Consider the following 16,917-nt stretch of genomic DNA (forward strand, 5'->3'; position numbering starts at 1 on the left):
AGTGGATCAACGTGTTATTGACTTGCACAATTTATGAAGCTCTTTGCCGGCCGGAGTGGCCGTGCGGTTCTAGGCGCCACAGTCTGGAACCGAGCGACCGCTACGGTCGCAGGTTCGAATCCTGCCTCGGGCATGGATGTGTGTGATGTCCTTAGGTCAGTTAGGTTTAATTAGATCTAAGTTCTAGGCGACTGATGACCTCAGAAGTTAAGTCCCATAGTGCTCAGAGCCATGAAGCTCTTTCTCTTGTACCAGTCATCCAATTTTTCTGAATTTGTAGTCACTTTTTGTCTGCACACGTGCATCAAATCTACCGATTTCCGTCCCATTCAAATAATTCCCTTGAGGTGCGACATTTTTGTTTTAGAGTGTTAGAGTGTATGTAAAGTAATTTAGACGTAATTCCATAATTGCCAGCGTGAGAAGATTAGCCGCAAGCTTAACTAATAGTTAATACGCTGCTACCGTTAATATTTTAAATAGGATAGTAAGTTCTGTATAGCGGGCTTACGAGATGTATAATGATCTTTCCGCGCCATACATGCGATCACCTTGTATGACAGAAAGCACTGAAAATGTAACACGGTCATCGACTGCAAAGAAGATAAGGCTTATAAATACAGATGAAGGTGTCATCGCTGCTAAGTAAAGATATAACCGTAATTTGTTGTCCATAAGTTTTTTCAAAGGTGCTCTTCTGTGGCTGCTTCTGTCTGTTAATGGGAAACCTGATTCGTCCTACGACTCTGATGTCTCTGCCACATGGCTGGATTTACAAAGCACAATGTATGAATAATACGAGTGAAAATAAACATGATTCGACGCAGTATTCATATGTATGACATCAGTTCTTGAAATGTAGCCATGTTGGATTAATGTAATATCCGATACATCTCTTTATTTTTGATGCTGTAGCACGTTGTTTGAATTTTTACCTTTAGTATGTAATTTTTAGTAGATAGTTGATATTTTTACTCGGTAATTTGAGGATTTCGTTTCATTCCACAATAAATTATCGTATTCGGTGAAACTGATTATGTCCGATAAAAATACGCATGTGAGGCAGTGCATTGTTTGCATCATGCACATTTTGAAGAGTTCATATACTGCATCTTTTACATAAAATGTAAAAATCAATTCCGTGTATAACTAGATGCTAAATCATTAGCTTCTTGTGGGCATCTATTAATGATCTTACACGGGGTATAAGGAAAAGGTACAACCTAACTTTCAGGAAACATCTGTTACTCGCAGAGGAAGAAAATATGACACATGGGTCCAGAAACGTTCCATTTTCATGTTACAGTTCAGTCAGCTCATTTGCACCAAAGTGACTGTTGAATGAACCATCGGCAGAAGTGTACTGAGAAGAAAACTGTTCCTGGAGATTTACTATGACAGTGAATTTGTAAATCAGAAAATGTTTAAAGGAAAACTGCATGAGGCAAATTTATTGTGTAAACCCCACGAACCCGTTTTACTTCCGGAAACTTCTAAGCCACACCTCTCTATGAGAAGTCTCCGAATTCTGTTAAACTCGTGATAATAAAGTGCTTTGATATTGGAAACCAGTAAAACAATCTGTGGCTAATTTGATAAATAATGACACAGAATAGTGTAATTTTGCCTACTAGTAACAGTTAAACCCAGATAAATTTGCATCTAAACATGAGTGAATGGGAATAATATGACGTTACGTGGCATGTAAACAAAGATCGCGTACTTTGACAACTCTCAGATTCAAAGTTCACTCCAATACGCAAACTTGATGCAATGGCGAATAAGGTAGTTCTTTGTCATTGGTCGGTGTAAATAACTTCAGTGGCAGATGCCTCAGCTTACAGTTTGGCCACATATCGCAGTGCAACACATAAATTCTCATGTTTAAATAATTGTACCTACTCATCGAAGCACTCACTTCATGCAACGCATACAACTAATGCAAATACTCTGAAAAACAAAACAAACAAATGATGGCAATAAACTACTGCTCTGGGTGGGGTCAACAACCAGTGAAGGTGAACAGTCTCCACAATACACTACCTTTATTTACAGAGAGAAACATTAAGAGACACTCTACTACAAAGCATTAGGCAATTATATTGGTTACAACTGTCTTTCTCTAAGAGAGGAATGTTTTTGATTCTTATCTGTTCTGGGTCGGCGTGATATGGCGACAGCGATAGAAGCAGTTTCAAGTTTGCTGATATGAATCCTGTAAGTTCATCCTGTCGTGTCCTTGGCACGAAAACATCATCTTTCCATGCATCCTGTTCGGCTGGCGGTGGTAGTAAGTGGCGTAGCATCCATTTATCGTTGGTCGGAATAAAGTAGCTGCTTATGCAGCACTTGAAGGTCGTATTAGTTCATCTGCAACTTTCATACACGATAGTTTGGCACAGTCCACAGGACGCATTTGAATTTACACTCCATTTGCTATAAGTTGCCAATTGCGAAGTTAGACAGTCCATCTACTGTTAATATTCACTATTCATAATAACACTGTTCCCGCGAAAACTGCCACTTACGTAGCAACACGGTTCACAGTTTCCACATTGGCAGTTAGTGTTTTAGAACACGTCATACACTCCTGGAAATGGAAAAAAGAACACATTTACAGCGGTGTGTCAGACCCACCATACTTGCTCCGGACACTGCGAGAGGGCTGTACAAGCAATGATCACACGCACGGCACAGCGGACACACCAGGAACCGCGGTGTTGGCCGTCGAATGGCGCTAGCTGCGCAGCATTTGTGCACCGCCGCCGTCAGTGTCAGCCAGTTTGCCGTGGCATACGGAGCTCCATCGCAGTCTTTAACACTGGTAGCATGCCGCGACAGCGTGGACGTGAACCGTATGTGCAGTTGACGGACTTTGAGCGAGGGCGTATAGTGGGCATGCGGGAGGCCGGGTGGACGTACCGCCGAATTGCTCAACACGTGGGGCGTGAGGTCTCCACAGTACATCGATGTTGTCGCCAGTGGTCGGCGGAAGGTGCACGTGCCCGTCGACCTGGGACCGGACCGCAGCGACGCACGGATGCGCGCCAAGACCGTAGGATCCTACGCAGTGCCGTAGGGGACCGCACCGCCACTTCCCAGCAAATTAGGGACACTGTTGCTCCTGGGGTATCGGCGAGGACCATTCGCAACCGTCTCCATGATGCTGGGCTACGGTCCCGCACACCGTTAGGCCGTCTTCCGCTCACGCCCCAACATCGTGCAGCCCGCCTCCAGTGGTGTCGCGACAGGCGTGAATGGAGGGACGAATGGAGACGTGTCGTCTTCAGCGATGAGAGTCGCTTCTGCCTTGGTGCCAATGATGGTCGTATGCGTGTTTGGCGCCGTGCACGTGAGCGCCACAATCAGGACTGCATACGACCGAGGCACACAGGGCCAACACCCGGCATCATGCTGTGGGGAGCGATCTCCTACACTGGTCGTACACCACTGGTGATCGTCGAGGGGACACTGAATAGTGCACGGTACATCCAAACCGTCATCGAACCCATCGTTCTACCATTCCTAGACCGGCAAGGGATCTTGCTGTTCCAACAGGACAATGCACGTCCGCATGTATCCCGTGCCACCCAACGTGCTCTAGAAGGTGTAAGTCAACTACCCTGGCCAGCAAGATCTCCGGATCTGTCCCCCATTGAGCATGTTTGGGACTGGATGAAGCGTCGTCTCACGCGGTCTGCACGTCCAGCACGAACGCTGGTCCAACTGAGGCGCCAGGTGGAAATGGCATGGCAAGCCGTTCCACAGGACTACATCCAGCATCTCTACGATCGTCTCCATGGGAGAATAGCAGCCTGCATTGCTGCGAAAGGTGGATATACACTGTACTAGTGCCGACATTGTGCATGCTCTGTTGCCTGTGTCTATGTGCCTGTGGTTCTGTCAGTGTGATCATGTGATGTATCTGACCCCAGGAATGTGTCAATAAAGTTTCCCCTTCCTGGGACAATGAATTCACGGTGTTCTTATTTGAATTTCCAGGAGTGTAAATCGACGACGATACTGTCTGTTCAAGAGTGCATTGTCACAGCCCCAAGCACCGTTCTGCTAGAGCCAACAGCGTTTGGTAATACAACGTCCTTTTAGAATATCCACCATAAAGTCAAATCCCAAACCGGTCTAACACAAAACAGTCTGGTATTAATATCGCGTTAAACGCACACCATTGCTACATATAGTACTTGGTTCCATACCGCCATGTTTTCGCTCCATCTGTCACTGTCTCCTACACACTGTTCTACCCGACAACTATCGATACCTCTCTCCCTCCACAGTTCTTACAACAATTCTGCCTACTGCATTCCGTTTCACTACCTAAAAGATCATCAGAAACAAAATCAAAGTCCTTACATAAGGAACTCGTATAAAAATACCGCAGTAAACATAGTTACACACATTTCATGTTCTACACTACATAACCAAATGAAAAATATTCTACGTCGTCAGAAACATATCTATGGAGTACAAGGAAGTAAAAGAAATGAAAAAAATGTTATCTCGTTATTAGCCATGGCATCACAGTACCCACGCATGAAAATCAGTTGCTGATAATGCCTGCCCACTCTGCACATGGAACAGATACAGCAGCACCCTAACGAAGAGTTTCCAACGTACTCCCCTGGTCGTTGTGGGCCGTCCTTATCACTTTCCACGCACGGACATATCTGTCAGAACTTAAGATCCTGTGAACCCAGGTCCTGCAAGGTAAGGAGATCCTGGATGAAGTCACCATTAGATATCAGAATAACAGCTGTCATACATGCCTTAAGATATTTCGGTGAGGAAGGGGTTGCTTTTACTCTAGAACACACAAACGACTGTTACCTCCATATTCGAACGCGTTTCTGCTCTTAGAATCTGCGTGTTCACATTCGTTAGTTTACCTTATTGAATCAGATATTGCAACATTTCGAACATATTATTAGATACATTTGGATCTTTACCGGTAGTCATTTGATCCAACTTCTCCCTTTCCTGTCTCTCCTGTACCTGTGAATGAGGAACAGGTGTACTGACACTCAGTCTTTCTGTCCTATCAAGTGACAATTGGTCTTTTACGACTACCCTCGGTTCGAGATAGTCCAGTCTAGCATCACCTGAAATTACGTCTCTGTCTCGACCTGTCTCTGCGCCGTTTTCATAATCAGTTCCTTGCTGTGATTGCCATGAGCCTGTCTCGCTTTGTGGCGTTCATGACTTGACATTGCTGCTGCTACGTCGTGCAACTGTTCTACCCGTGACACACGCTCCATCTCTTCCACCTTGTCCATCACCTGCCTGTGATCTGTCCTATGTTCTTCCGTCATTTCCGATCTAACACTCTCTCAACTTCGCGCTGTTTCCGCTCCTGATTTCGCGTTAACATGTGATCGTACGACCGAACACGCCTCCAAAACAACACGTAGTCCTGTACGAATTCTAGTTCACAGTGCACACTTTCTCTCAGTTTAATACAAGAATTTTTTCAACGATGTCCGAAACAGAATCCAACACACCAACAACGATGTGACAAAACTTGTGCTTCAGCCAAACACAGAGTAAAATTATTAAGTATACCTAACTGCAATTCCAGATCTAACAAAGCGTGGAGTCACAGAAGTTCTAACTTCCAACAAGATAATGCCACACCTATTACGTGTTGCTACTTTACTCACTTTCTGACCTTTATTAACATAAGCTTACTATTGGCAACACTGAAATGTGCTAACAAAACGTTACGTGTCTAAACTTCAAAACGATAACACACGCTATGCACAAATCATCAAGTACATCACTTTCAGTCCTCAAATTGACCGCTAACAGTCTCGTGTCCTAGCCACACATGTATTATAATAGTGTGGAATACGTGACTGTAACAATTTCGCTTTTCTCAAAAATACCCCAACAATCTGAAATTTCACCCGAAAATGTATCCTAACGCTCTCCCATCAATCACAAACTTATTCTGGCATTTCACCCAAAACCGTATTCTGGCAATATTTCACTGTGCTAAAATGTATCCAGATAGTCTGATTTTTCAACCATAAACGTCCCTGATAGTCTCCCTTTAACCACACACATATTCTGGCAATTTTTCTCTGTGCTCAAACGTATCCGGCCAGTCTGAGTTTTACATTAAAAACATCCTGATATGCCAGTCTCTCAACCAAAAACACATCCTGGCAGCGTCGCCATTACCTAATGTATTCCCATGGTCGTTATGAATCATCCTTACCACTTGCCACGAACGGAAACATCTGACTGAAGTAAAGTGCTTGTGAACCCAGGCCCTGCAAGGTAAGGGGATCCCCAAATGAAGTCACGATTAGACATCAGACTAACAGCAGTCACACACGCCCTGAAATATTTCAGTGAGGAAGGGGCAGCCTCTACTCTAGAACACACAAACAACTGTTACCTGTAATAAATCTTTTTATTACAGAATCATCACACACATTGGGTTAATGCATGTAGTTGGTGACGTTGGAAAATCCTCTATAAATAGGAACATCCTGACAATGAATTCACAAACTAAATGAAATTAGTCGTGATAAACATGAACACATAACAACCATTAACAATCTTTCAAAAGCGTTTCTACGTGAGAAAAGAACCGCTAGCGTAACTTACTATACAATGATCACAAAACAATTTACCTTCTAAAATGTTACATTCACAACACTTCAATATGCCCTATTGTCTATGCTATTTTAGCTGGACAATAATGTATATTTATCGATACCTTTATCGACTTATTAGCCCTATGAATACATACACGATACGTGGCTAGCATGGACACAAGGAAATGAGAAGAAAATACGTAACACAACTGCAATCTCCAATATAACTTTAGCGCACACATAAGGTAGTCACTCCATTACTGAGCGCCTGAGCAAACGCGGTAATTACCATGCTTCGTCGGCGGCTGCTGTGGTCGGCAGTGGCGTATGATGACGGCGGCGAGTCGCCACTGTGCGGACCAGTAAACCTCAATATTATTCTGGCCTTGACTGTATCAGCAGTCGGAAACTGCCCTGTGTTTTCGTAGCTAAACTATCGGCAATGTCCTCTCGCTCAGGCTTAGCCGCATGTACACTTCTGCCCACTTTAATTCTTCCGCAGAACGTAACTAACTGGGGATGAAATCTAGAGATGTTATGAGACTCTCGAACCGTGTGAATGCATGTGTCCGCTAAAAAGGTCTTCTAGGCCGACAGAACAGGAAGTGTTCCGTCTACCCATGGTCCTGGTCGGAAGAGACCTCTCTCCTACTCACGGCCCCGGTCTGTGTTTCTCTTTTGTTCCCCTACCACAGGTCGTAGCGGCCAATGCTGACTGTGGTACGACTTGCGCCTTTCCTTCGCCCAGTGAAGCTTGAAAAGCGTATTGGGGCTGGAAAGTATTTTCCTTCTGGCCTGTAGCATTCATGTTTCGCTCCGATGCTCTGATGCTCCGCCCATACACGAGCTGTCCACATGTAACCTCGTGGTATCCACGCCTTCATCACGTGATATGCGAGTATTTGTTAAAAATGGCGGTGCTTTCCACTGTGGCCTGTTTCCTGTTGTGAAAAAAAAAGAAACATAGCGAAACAAACCTCCTGTAGTAATTCTGAAAGCATTTCTTTCCTAGCAGCTTTCCGAGGGATCACATGTGTTCTATTCTGTCTTCTCTGCACCGCTGTTAACTTTATTTTGTGCGACTCAACGCTTTTCGTAAATGCGAATTCCGTGTATTGCTGCACTAAGAGTGGCCACGTGCACCCCTGCTATGCTGCGATGTTTCTTTTCGTCCCACGCAGGTGTAAGTCAGAGAAGCTTGCTTAATGGCTTATTGTTAACTAATGGTGCCTGCCTCACCGCTGTGAACGGTCGGCTGTTTTATGGCGTCTCTTAAAATGCGTTCCATGATGTACTTCTTTCGACGGCTTGAACTCACTGCGTCCACTTCAGTTCAAAGTGATTCCGGTACTACGTAAATTAGGGAATGCTTGTTAGTACCAAGTTCATGTCAGCCACGTATGAGTGATTACTCTCCATACTATGCAAATTAGTATCACTTGAAGTAGCGCATGCGTGGCGTCAAACTCCTTGGCTTGATTAGTAGATTATGTGTCTATGTTTAAAATAATATGTTAAGGGGCAAAATTGTACGGCCACCTTACAAGTTTCTTTCTCCAATTGAGCTAGCCTCGTCCTTCTAGACCTCCCCAGGTGCGAGCAAGACAACGAAATGGGCTCCAATTGGGGCACTGTCGTTCTTCAAATCTGTCCCGGTACAAACGTTGAGCGCCACACTCATTACCCTCTACTAATCCGTTCAACAAATGAGCATCTCTGAACTTCACATATTCATATACTTTCATGACACTGTGCGGGAAAGCTAATCCATCTCAGAACAACAAAGTGTTGATGCTACGCACTTGATGCTACAGTGAAGAGCCGAAGAAACTGGCAAATCTGCTTAATATAGTGTAGGGGACCTGCGAACACTCAGAAGTTCCTCAGCACGAATTGGCATGGACTCGACTCAAGTCTGTAGTGCTGAAGGGAAGTGACACCATGAATCTTGCAGGGCTGTGCATAAATACGTGAGGTACGGGGAAAGGATTGGGGGGGGGGGGGGTGGAGATCTCTTCTGAACAGCACGTTGCGAGGCACCTCAAATATGCTGAGCGATACTCATGTCTGGGGAGTTTGGTAGGCAGCGGAAGTGTTTAAACTCAGAAGGGTGTTCCTGGAGGCACTCTGTAGCGATTCTGGACGTGTAGGGTGTCGCATTGTCCTGCTTGAATTGCCCAAGTCCGTCGGAATGCAGCAAGGACATGAATGGATGCAGCTGATCAGATATGATGCTTACGTACGTGCCACTTGTCTGAGTCGTATCTAGACGTATTAGTGATCCCATGTGACTCCAACTGCACGCGCCTCACACCATTGCAGAGCTTCCACCAAATTTAACAGTCATCTGCTGACGCGCAGGGTCCATGGATTGATCAGGTTGTCTCCATACCCTACACGTCCATCCGCTCGATACAGTTTGAAACGAGACTCGCCCGACCAGGCTGCAGTAATTTCTGGTTACCTTTCACTCTTCGGAGTTGCACCTACGTGAAATCGCCAAGGTAAAACAAGCAGGAAATATTTTCCTTTAAATATTGCGTGAATTAATCAAGGTAGAATATTAAAGGAGCAGAATTTTAACCTCCACATTGCCAATGCTGCTGGAGTTGCAGCAGCTGAAGACTAAGAGGGTTTGCTGCGATACATCTTAGACTGAGGGCTGCCCATACAAAGTAATCACACACTGACGCATCAGGTGACCTGGGCGGCCAGCTAGGGCCGCGACCAGTCTGATCTATGCTGACAACTCTGTCAGGCGTAAAGATTGTGTAAATGCGCTCCAAGATTCGGCTGGCTTTATGGACAGTTGCTGCATTCTGCTGGAAGTAACTGCTCGTCTTTTCCTCCTCCGTTAATGCTGCCACAATTTCACGTCCAATCGTATCCACTCGCCCGGGCTACTTTTATCTGCCTCACCCTGTACTATAGGATAGTTTGTTTTCATGATCAATTACTATCCATTGTTTTTCAGTATACGAATCAGTGTTACGCAATTGTTTCTCAATAAATTTTGAAGGTCACCTACCTTTATCTGTAATACTTCTCCAGTGATCACGACTTTGTCTGCCTTATTAGAAGCCTGGTCCCGCAGCAGTCTGGCTTAAACTACGAGATTCTTACTTATTACCCCTTTCGCCTAATGAATAACTTCTTGACTACGTTACTCATCCACTGGATATTATCAGCCGCTGCAAATAACATATCTGATGTGAAAAACGTTATTGAATTTAACAACGCTGTTTCATAACAGCAGGGAGACAACATACATACATATTTGGCTAAGATTTATTGTGTTTTTTGCACTAATTTTCAGATCTTACGTAGCGATTGTTCTGACTTCTTTATTTAATTATCTAAATCTACCAAAATTTTTGTATCTATCAACTAGATATCTACACTCAGTCGCTACCCCTCGTAAGATATTAAGTAATCATGGCTTTGAAGTTGCAGTCTGGAGCGAGTAATTACAGAACTTGCCTTTGTACCGCTTCCGTGTAATTAGCTACAAGAGAGTTCGTGAGAGCTGCTCTAACAACAAAGCTTTATACAGAGCTGCATTACTTTGAAGCAGGCGGATAAATATTTTTTACATAGAGATAAGCTTCTTGTCGACTCAGAATTGTTACGAAGTTTGTAATTTATGTCATTAGGCACTTGCTTCAGCTACTAGCCTTTAGTGAAAGAGACGTTTTTGTATGCTTCAGAAGTAAAACACTGTACACTCTTACACGTCCTCTCAGGAGAGCATCATTTAGTCTGCCTTACTTGAGGCTGTTCCATCGTGGAAAAATACCATCTTCCATTTTCTCTAGTGTTCCTCTTCTCTACTTCACTGAATTTTCTCTGTTCTATCGTTCTATAAGAAGAGTCGTCGTTTCCCTTCATCGCATTAACCACTATGTTTTGGTATATAATGCGTTATTTTCCTCTTGGGTTCCAACCCCCATATTAATATTTTCATTTTAAAGTCACTGAAAATGCATCACTTGAATTGTTTTGTCTTTAAGATGCAGATTTTTACCACGCGGACGTGTACACTAAAGAGCCAGAACATTATGATCACCTGTTTAACCTTTTCACTGCTCTCTGAGTGAGCAGTGAAAAGTGGTGCATATATATGCGACTGTAGCAGTTTATCGTTATTACTGCGAAAAAATTTAGACGCAAAATTAAGTATTATAGTGTTATATTATTTATTTTTTAATAGTTATATAGAAATACTTACTTTTTTCAAAAAGAATATGAGAATAAAATGTATAGTTTATTTTATTAGCCAAACTTCAGACTGTAGTTTTTTCCGAAACAAAAATTCAAACGTAAAGGTGCACTACATTTTATACAGATGTGTCTGGTGTCACTGTGTCTGTCATGTTTTTCACATACAATACACCTTCTCTGGACGGTCTTCTTCTTTGATGTTCTTCGGATTAGACAGATGTGCTTCTTGGCGGGGTGTACACGTCCGCATGGGATGTCGAACGTCACGACACACAATGCCCTCGACACACGGGACGATCTGTTTGACCTAATTTTGCGCTTTCAGCGCTCTCCAGTGGCAGCTGTCTGCTGTATTTGGCTTGCAAATATAGTTCTTTCACGAAAATGGACACACGTGAAATCCGTACATTATCTACGTGTTGCCTCCATTGTCCACATGCTAGTCATGTTATTCTGTCTGTGGTGTGCATAAATAAAAACTTCGTTATCCATAAGGCAACGCACTCATGACACAAAGCGTCGTTATATTTACATAATATCAAGTATTGCAGAAATTATTTCTATTAATTTTGTTAGAATGCTCCACAAGCTTTAAGAAAACACGAAGTTGAAAAAAAAATATACAAATGCAACAACACCCGATCCTTCTAGCGACCTAACCTTTGATCGACAATGTCGTGGCTTTGCTCACTACGCTAGGCTATAGCTTCGTAATGAGCCACTTCGTATTTTATATTAAGGCTTCTATAGGCTATATCCATCAAACTGTTATTAATTTACATCTAAGTACGCAAATCTAATAAGAACGACACGTTTTTCACAAAACTTCAACCTGCGTTTGCCTTAAAACTGCTTACGCTCACACACGAGTTATAACGCGATAATAACGAAAAACTAAAATTCTTGAACAATCGGTATGAAGTTTCCCGTCGTATATTACAACAAATCGTACCAATAACACTTCCAGTCATTCAATGTGCTGGTGCTTAGAAACAGTACATCCTTTTTTAAGTGTAAGGTATAACATAAAACACACCGAATATGGACTTCCACTGAACACGACAAATAGAATATTGCGTCTTGCTTTCTGGGGGCTCAAGCTTTCTGTTTAAGATTTACGGAACGTTCTTGCTTCTTATTGGTTCAACTTTGTCAGTTTGGTATAGAAGACTGCGGTCGTCTCCTGTCAACGGACGGTAAAAGTGAAGGCCTTCGGAAACTGCGACGTTTGTGATGACAGGTAACGCCTGAAGTTTGGTATTCTCGGCACACTTTTGAGTCTCTGGAACTTGTAATAATGCAAAAATGGTTCAAATGGCTCTGAGCACCATGGGACTAAACATCTGGGGTCATCAGTCCCCTAGAACTTAGAACTGCTTAAACCTAACTAACCTAAGGACTTCATACACATCTATGCCGAGGCAGGATACGAACCTGCGACCAGACTGTAGCGCCTAGAACCGCTCGGCCACCCCGGCCGGCGTAATAATGCATTCTCTAACGATTACCGAAATGGAATGCCTCGTGCGTGTAGCTCCAACTACTATTGCGCGTTCAATTTCTGTTAATTCCCGGCGTCACGTCGGAAACCTCTACATCCTATCATTTTATTCGATAAAACGGAAAGCCCCCCTTGCACACGGAACTAGGTAATGTTACGAACCGAATGATATCTAAAGAGAATTCCGCATCAATAAGTAGTTCGGGTAATTCTCCGTATTGCAACAAATTGTGCAACAATTATCTCCGACTCGTTGCTCAGTTGGGTAGACGTTACACGCACCTACGCTATTGTACACTCCTGGAAATTGAAATAAGAACACCGTGCATTCATTGTCCGAGGAAGGGGAAACTTTATTGACACATTCCTGGGGTCAGATACATCACATGATCACACTGACAGAACCACAGGCACATAGACACAGGCAACAGAGCATGCACAATGTCGGCACTAGTACAGTGTATATCCACCTTTCGCAGCAATGCAGGCTGCTATTCTCCCATGGAGACGACCGTAGAGATGCTGGATGTAGTCCTGTGGAACGGCGTGCCATGCCATTTCCACCTGGCGCCTCAGTTGGACCAGCGTTCGTGCTGGACGTGCAGACCGCGTGAGACGACGCTTCATCCAGTCCCAAACATGCTCAATGGGGGACAGATCCGGAGATCTTGCTGGCCAGGGTAGTTGACTTACACCTTCTAGAGCACGTTGGGTGGCACGGGATACATGCAGACGTGCATTGTCCTGTTGGAACAGCAAGTTCCCTTGCCGGTCTAGGAATGGTAGAACGATGGGTTCGATGACGGTTTGGATGTACCGTACACTATTCAGTGTCCCCTCGACGATCACCAGTGGTGTACGGCCAGTGTAGGAGATCGCTCCCCACACCATGATGCCGGGTGTTGGCCCTGTGTGCCTCGGTCGTATGCAGTCCTGATTGTGGCGCTCACCTGCACGGCGCCAAACACGCATACGATCATCATTGGCACCAAGGCAGAAGCGACTCTCATCGCTGAAGACGACACGTCTCCATTCGTCCCTCCATTCACGCCTGTCGCGACACCACTGGAGGCGGGCTGCACGATGTCGGGGCGTGAGCGGAAGACGGCCTAACGGTGTGCGGGACCGTAGCCCAGCTTCATGGAGACGGTTGCGAATGGTCCTCGCCGATACCCCAGGAGCAACAGTGTCCCTAATTTGCTGGGAAATGGCGGTGCGGTCCCCTACGGCACTGCGTAGGATCCTACGGTCTTGGCGTGCATCCGTGCGTCGCTGCGGTCCGGTCCCAGGTCGACGGGCACGTTCACCTTCCGCCGACCACTGGCGACAACATCGATGTACTGTGGAGACCTCACGCCCCACGTCTTGAGCAATTCGGTGGTACGTCCACCCAGCCTCCCGCATTCCCACTATACGCCCTCGCTCAAAGTCCGTCAACTGCACATACGGTTCACGTCCACGCTGTCGCGGCATGCTACCAGTGTTAAAGACTGCGATGGAGCTCCGTATGCCACGGCAAACTGGCTGACACTGACGGCGGCGGTGCACAAATGCTGCGCAGCTAGCGCCATTCGACGGCCAACACCGCGGTTCCTGGTGTGTCCACTGTGCCGTGCGTGTGATCATTGCTTGTACAGCTCTCTCGCAGTGTCCGGAGCAAGTATGGTGGGTCTGAAACACCGGTGTCAATGTGTTCTTTTTTCCATTTCCAGGAGTGTAGATGTTCCGGCGTAACGACAAGCGCCGGTACGAAGATCAAGAACGATACAGAAGAGAGGGCTGTGGAACGACGTCAGCCAACAGCACGCTGACTAAGATGTCAGCACGACAGGAGCAGCATCTGCAAGAAGAGAATAAAAGGGACGCGCCGCCTAGTCTCGGCGCACTAGAAGAGCCGCACTGGAAGAGCCATCACTAGTGATCTATGTCAGTTACTTGCATGAAAGTTGTATAATTCGAAGGACACTGATTATTTACGTCGCCAAATGCTTGTGAAGCCACCTTGTACATACGCAAGTTGAGTACTGTCAATTCAACTACTGTAATAAACTCCATTGATATGATTTGCTTGTATGTTGTCCAGCTATCCGAGAATACAGCTTCCTAGGCACCCTACAAGAGACGAGTGGGCAGGATACCACAGTAGAGGGAATCGCTGAAAATGTTTTTCATAGCAAGTCGCCTGGAGCATTGAAACGATTATCGTTTATATACGCCTCGTGCAGTGAAAGGCCGTACAGAAGCGATTCTGCGTGGCATTGATTCGACAGCCACTGGTAATTTTCCAGAGATATATAGCACCAAGTGTCATCTCATTGATTATGTAGTGAAACATGGTAGCGTCCCATATGATATCCATCGGATTCATATCAGGTAGATTTGGTGAGCAAGACTTCAAAGTGAGTTAATTAACATGCTCCTCAAACACTGTAGCACGGTTCTGGCCGTGTGATATGGACACTTATCCCGTTGGAAGATGTCGTCATCGTAGGGGAAGACATTAAGCATGAAGAGATGCAGATAGCCCGCAGTGATGGTCACATACACCAAAGGCTTTCACACGTACAGCACATTTTGTTATATCATAGTTACCTAAGAAATAACAATTGTAATATGACAAGTAGTATTAAAATGATTTAAGTACCTCCGGTGACAAGATAATAAAGTTAATACTGGCAGTATATCTGCTACTGCTGCTGCTGCACTAATAATGGTGATAGTAATATAATTATAATAAAAATACGAATAATAATAATAAATGACAATAACAATAATAATGGTGGTGGCAAATATACATATAGATGACAAACACCATGGCATACCTCCAAATATTGTGTCGGACTTCCTTTTGACCGGCGTAGTGCAACAGCTCACCGTGGTCTGGACTCCATAAGGCGCTGGAAGTCTCCTGTCACGCTATCTCTATAGCTGTCCATAATTGCGAAAGTATCGTCTACAGCTGAGCTCCTTGCTCAACCGTGTACATGAAACGGTGAAGTCTGAAACACTTGTGCCAATACTGTAGCCACAGATCACATCCTATCCTAATTAACATAATGGGCTGTAATGAGACATGAACGTCTAACACGTTGTCGTATACTCATGGTTTCGTCGTCCTTCAACCAGTTTCCATAGACGCTCTCGACTGCAGCAACCGAACGGCCGATCAGCAGGGCCACTGCCGAAATATTCGTTTTCAGGCGCTGGGTCGTTACAGTCTGCCCTTTGTCAAACCGTCAATAAGTTTTCCCTTTATAGTCAAGTCAACAAAGAGAAATTAAGGGAAAAATTCGACTGGTCACAAATTTTTATAGAGTAGTAGGACAGAGTGCCATGATCAACTGATCATTGGATGCAAACGGGAGTGTAATAGGGCGTTCAAAGGTCACAATTTTACACAGAAGCGCCAAAGAAACTGGTATAGGAATGCGTGTTCAAATACAGAGATATGTAAACAGGCGGAATACGGCGTTGCAGTCGGCAACGCCTATATAAGATAACAAGTGTCTCCCGCTGTTGTAAGATCATTTACTGTTGATTCAATGGCAGGTCATCAAGATTTAAGTGATTTTCAACGTGGTGCTATATTCGGTGCACGAGCGATTGGACACAGCATCTACGAGACAGCGGTGCAGTGGGAATTTTCCCGTACGACCATTTCACTAGTGTATCGTGAATATCACGAATCCTGTAAAACATAAATTCTTCGACATTTCTGCGGCAAGAAAAAGATCCTGCAAGAACAAGACCAATAACGCCTGAAGAGACTCGTTCAACGTGACAGAAGTGCAACCGTTCCGCAAACTGCTGTAGATTTCAGTGCTTGGCCATCAACAAGTGTCAGCTTGCGAACCATTCAACGAAACGTCATCGACACGGGCTTTCGGAGCCGAGGGCCTACGCGAGTATCCTTGATGACTGCACGACACAAAGCTTTACGCCTCGCCTGGGCCCATCAACACCGACATTGGACTGTTGATGACTGGAAACATGTTGCCTGGTCGGACGAGTCTCGTTTCAAATTGTATCGAGTGAATGGACGTGTACTGGTATGGAGACAAGCTCATAAATCCAAAAACCCTGCATGTCAGCAAGGGACTGTTCAGGCTTGTGAAGGCTCTGTAATGGTGTGGAGTATGTGCAATTGCAGTGATATGCTACCCCTGACTGTGACAGGTGACATGTACGTAAGCATCCAGTCTGATCACCTGCATCCATTTGTGTCCAATGTGCATTTCGAACTTGGAGAATTCAAGGAGGACAATGCGACACCCCACACGTCCCTGATTACAGCAGAGTAGCTCCAGGAACACTTTTCAAAGTCTAAACACTTCCGCCGGCCACCAGACTCCCCAGAACGAAAATTATTGAGCATGTCTTTGATGCCTGCTCAAGAGAGATCTCCAACCCCTCGTACTCCTACGGATTTATGGACAGCCTTGCAGGATTCATGGTGTCAATTCCCTCCAGCCCTACTTCAGACATTAGTCGAGTCCTTGCCACGTCGTGTTGCGGCAGCTCTGCGTGTTATCGGGGGCCCTACACTATATTAAGCAGGTGTACCAGTTGCTTTGT

The 16,917-nt window shown here is 44.9% G+C and overlaps 1 protein-coding gene across 1 annotated transcript in view; it reads right to left on the reverse strand.

The window, feature by feature from the left end:
- The window catches only part of LOC126088168 (uncharacterized protein K02A2.6-like), a 425,315-nt gene that overhangs the window by 221,901 nt on the left and 186,497 nt on the right, over positions 1–16,917 (reverse strand). The window lies entirely within an intron of this gene.

This window comes from Schistocerca cancellata, chromosome 6, assembly GCF_023864275.1.
Source record: "Schistocerca cancellata isolate TAMUIC-IGC-003103 chromosome 6, iqSchCanc2.1, whole genome shotgun sequence".
Classification (NCBI taxonomy): Eukaryota; Metazoa; Arthropoda; class Insecta; order Orthoptera; family Acrididae; genus Schistocerca; species Schistocerca cancellata.